The following is a 4,915-nucleotide window of genomic DNA, read 5'->3' on the forward strand; positions in this document are numbered from 1 at the left end:
CTAACTGCAGAGAGTCTCTGGAAGACGTGTTCACATGGAAAAGGTCACTATGTTGCCACTGGATCGTTATTTCACTTACTTTACCCAGTAGTTAAAATGCACGTTTTCTGTCTTTCCCAGACTGTTCATCTTCAATTGTCCAGGCAGCCAATAAGGCAGAATAAATGAGGATCATCAGAAAGTTGTACAGTTTAAGGCTTTCTATCATTATGCAAAATCTGTATCTTCATTAATCACTTTTTTTCTTAATGAACTTGGGGACTAGCATTTCTGCTGCTAAGTACTCAAAGGAGTTATTAAATTTCTGGCTGTCTGGTTCCCCCATCTGTTTCCATAAAAATTTACTGCAATTAGTATTTCAGCAAAATTTTTAAAACCTGCCAGATTTCTTAAGAACAGGGAACGCTACTGTAAGCGTGAGGGGGAGCTTATGGTGTCTGAGTGGCAAAAAATGATCTAAAATCCACATTAAACCAGCCTTCCCTGTAGTTTGCAGGAGGGTTAAGGCAGCAAAAGGGAGACTGACAAAATGAGGAGAGGCTGGAAAAACTGCTGCCCGTCCAGGTCCAGCTGTCCACTGCTGGCTAGATATTAGGATAATATTTAATTCATTTTCATTTTTCTGAAGGAGGCGGCTCCAGAAGCACATGCAACAGCCAGGGAAGTGGGTAGAGGTCTGCAGCACAGATACTGAGCATGCAGAGGGGCTGTGGGGCACCAGGCAATGGGGTGGCAGCTGGAGGTAAGTATTGGGCACGGGATTCTGCTTCCTTGCATGAGAGCCCCTGGCCACTTGGTGTCAGGGGGCCTCTCGGATTTTACTACGCTGAAGCTGCGGCCAAGAGCGTTGCTGCCCTATCCCTGGCAGAAATAAACTGCAGAATATAAGCCTGTGTTTCTGCAAGAGTATGGCAGGAGCCCTTGCCTTAGTATGTGCACATCAGGTGTTTAAGGAGGCTGGTGACAACATCGTCTCCTGGAGGAGGAAGGACCAGTGTCACACCTTTCCAGCGCATGGAGCCATGCTGCTCTCCTGTGCACAGATGCGGTCTCAGGAAAGGCCCTTTGCTCTGCGCTAATTTCACAGTTCTGCAGCTGTTTAATAAAATGGGACAAACAATTTTTTTTATGGCCAAAAGGTTATGTTTTGTTCCTAGACTCTGAATTAACAGGCCCCCTCTGCCATGCTGTGCTCCCGTGGTGCATCACAGCCTCTTGGGTGTTGTTTGTGGCAAAATCGTTGAAATTCCCCCTCCAGATGGCCTCCCTGGTACCATTATGTACCTGCTTAATACCAAATTGAAGGGATTGTTGAGTCTTTATTTCCACTATATTTATGCCAGGATAAATTTTTGCAGCTGATAAATTTTCATCTGCTTTTCACAACAGTGGGATGGGCCCGGTTTCTCAGGAAGGAAGAGTTGCAGGGTGTTGTCCTAGCTGAAGCAAAAATGACTATTCAAGAAGGGCTGACTGACTGGAAGGGGTTGGCTCTGACACACCAGAATTGCCCAGGAGAAAGGTAATAAAGAGAATAAGGAGAGCAATTGCTCTAATAAATAAACTGGAACATGTGTGTGACTGATACCACCAGGGGCTGATATATGCCAAGAAGTCTGTTTTTAACATCTGCTCTTCAGCAGCCTTAATATGTTATGACCAGATCAACATATCTTCTGCTGCTGGTGTCAGACATCCTATAGGAGCTAGAGGCTGGGGGGGGAAATACACACAAACAAGCATATAGACATGCATACATATACACATACAGGCATTTTTGTACATGTGCATTGCTGTACCAGTAGAAGGATTAATGATGTGAAATTGATTCAAAATGGTGCTTAAGTAGCCCTGACAAAGAGGACCCATCAGTGGCCAACATTAATTCCCTACGATCTCTCTTTTTTGCAGAGTATAAGCTAGAGGATTGCTCTTGTTGGCAGCTCATATCCCACTCAGTGCATCTATAGATGCAATATGTTCTTTATCATAGTGTAGTTAAAAGGCTTTTCATCTCTTGCCAAGGCTTTTATGTGCTGCAAAGGCTGAAGGAAGCAGGTGAGGTGCTGTAGGCATAATGGTCATTCTAAAAAGCACTCTTACCAGCCTGCAGGGAAGGGCAGAGAAAGAGAGGAGCAGGGAACGAAAAAGAAGATGAAAGGAAGGGTTGAGCGAAAACCCGGTGGCCACCACGCTGCTCCAGTGCTGGCAGAGGCGGCAGCGCAGACACAACTGTCTACCCTCTCCTCTGCTGCAGGGTATTGCACCCACAGTGCCTGGGAAAAGCACCGCGTGGCTGTTCCTCAGTGTCCCCAGCTTGCCCTCCAGCCCCCAAGCTTCAGCCACAGATGAAAGCGGGTTTGGGAGATGATACAGGACTGTGAATGAGCTGAAAACAGGGTTGAGTGAAGGTGTGGGACCATGAACGTCTGTCGTTCAGGCACAGTCAGGCTTTTCCTTTGCCTGTGCTAGGTTTTTCTGCTCAGCCCATCTTCTTCTCTTGCAGTGGAGGTGCTCGGGAACACTGGCGGCGTTTTCCTGCAAGGAAGAAAGGATGTGAGAGAACGGATCTCTTTCTTCACTCAACTTACTCTGCAAGCTCAGGGGGAGTCAAATGAAGGACTTAGCACAAAGATTAATGTTTGGCCTGCGGCATTAAGCAGAACTTGTTCATTTTGGAGAGGACAGTGGCTTGCAACAATAGGAGGTTGTGACCTCTCTGATGTAGCAGCAGTTCTTCCAACAGAAGGTGATAAATAAAAGTCACTGCCACTGAGTGTATCTGAAAGCTTTGCACTGAACAACGTGAAAAATGCTTGCTATGACCCCAAGAACCTTGATGTCAAGAGACCTCCTGGACACATGTGGGGAATAAGGTCTTGTTTTAAGTGCTGCCATGAGTGGGTTGTATGGGGAGAGCAGTAACTCTAAAAGCATGCTTCATTTACTGCAGATGTCTGATTTTCCCCTCAATATCGCTCAAAAGTACCTAATTTAATGACAGACATGGACTTGGAAACTGAGGAACTTTCAGCTTTTGTGTTTATTTAGCCACTTACCAGAACACCAGCTGGAAACGGTAGATTTCAGATCATTTTTATTTCTGTCTAAATAGCAAGGTTCTTTCAGAAAGCCAGGTACTCTGGTGGGTGTTACTATAACTGCTCACAGTCCAGTCTTCGCTATATTACAGCTGAAATATGTAACTGTGGCTCCTGCTTCTTCCAGGAATCAGAACCACAGTTTTCAGGAATTAATTCCTAGGACAGCAAACTGGCCTGCCTTAAGCTTCACACACATCGCAGGCTTTGGAGAAAGGTGGTCAGGCAGCCGTACTGGGGACAGGTGTCCTAGTAATGTCAAAGAATTCCACTTGTTTGATCATGTCCTGATATGAAACCAAGAAGTGATCCTCAATAAACACAACAAAGCCTAAATTAGAATGAAGTACTGATAACCCACCAGATAATCATAAAAATTGTGAGGATGAGAAAACCAAGGAGCTCCCTTAAAAATCAAAGGAGGATGAGAAATACAATACATTCAGGTTCTTTCTATTTTTGCCTGCAGAGCTTTGAGCTTTTCACTCAAATGAAAATGAGGACTAAATGAAATGAAGATTACTCTAACATTGCCTGTCTCTGGGGACTGAGGCAGTTCAGAAAAAAATCCCAGCGTTGCAGGAGAGCTGTAATAAATTTGCTGGAGTTGGCAACTCCACTTTGATGTCAATCACTACACTGCTGAGGGCAGATGTTACAGGACAGGTCAGCGCGGTGCTTCCCACCTGCAAACACCCTTAGCAGTTTGATGAGGAACTGAGCTGCCTGAAGGTGGTTACCGATGCTGAGAGCGTGAAGCATCGACACATCCTCAGCTGCTACGTCCAAAAGTCATCCCAAGTGATATGCTTGCAGCCAAGGAAATCTTGAATTGAAGCCTGCTGATTTTCCGTCTCCGCATGCGCTGTGGTGCTCTCCAACATTTATCCCTTCTCCCTCCCCTACAATCGTATTTCCCGCAATTTCAAGCGTGGTTTCCTGCTGGGTGAGGATTACGTGAGGACTCTGTTCCAAAATCCTCTTTGCAACTTTTGAAACCACTGTGGATTTGAATGCCCTTTGTGGAGGGGGGGAAGGGGCCTCAGAGAGACACAAATACAAAACACACAAGTGTTTCTGATGGGATGGGAGTGAAAAATGGCATTTTCCCTGCCAGGGAGAGCAAACACACTTCTCGGGAAATGGCAGGAGAGATGACCCTGGCCAGGAGGCTGTATTTGTTCCCCTGCGCATTGTTCCAATCTGCTGCTCCCAGGAACGGCCCGTGGAACGCCTGTGCAGGATGGTGTCAGCAGGACCATGCATAGGGTGTTTGTGCTGCAGACATGAGTTGAGGAAAAACCCCAAGTGACTTCAAAAATGTTTTCCCCTCAAAATGCCTTTTTTCCCCAGCGGACTTAGGTTTGCTTTCTGAACAGATCCCAGCCCCGGGTGGCAGGAACCACGCTGGCCACCAGCACCTCAAGGCCACCCGGGCCCAGCCGCACCTCAGGAGCAGCGGGAAGAGCCTCTCACGCCCCCCTTTTCGGGAGCGGCACGGCTGCTAGCGCACCGCAAATCACCATTAAGTAATAACTAATTAGCGCTTAGTGATAATTGACGGGTGCTGTCGCCCTTACAGCGCTAACAGTCCAGCGGGAGGCTCTGGCCCCGGCGCCCCGCCGGCGCAGCGCTGCCCTCCCCTCACTGGAGGGAGAAAGAAGGGCGAGACCGCGGGCAGCGGCGTCGCCGCCCGCCGTGCGCATGTGCGGCAGCATTGCACAGGCGCAGTAACGACACGCCCCCCCCCCGACTGCGGGTCAGGGGCAGCAACATGGCTGCGCCCGTGTGCACGCCGGGGGCGCGGCTAGAGC

The sequence above is a fragment of the Pygoscelis adeliae genome, unplaced genomic scaffold (genome assembly GCF_000699105.1).
Source record: "Pygoscelis adeliae isolate BGI_AS28 unplaced genomic scaffold, ASM69910v1 Scaffold67, whole genome shotgun sequence".
Classification (NCBI taxonomy): Eukaryota; Metazoa; Chordata; class Aves; order Sphenisciformes; family Spheniscidae; genus Pygoscelis; species Pygoscelis adeliae.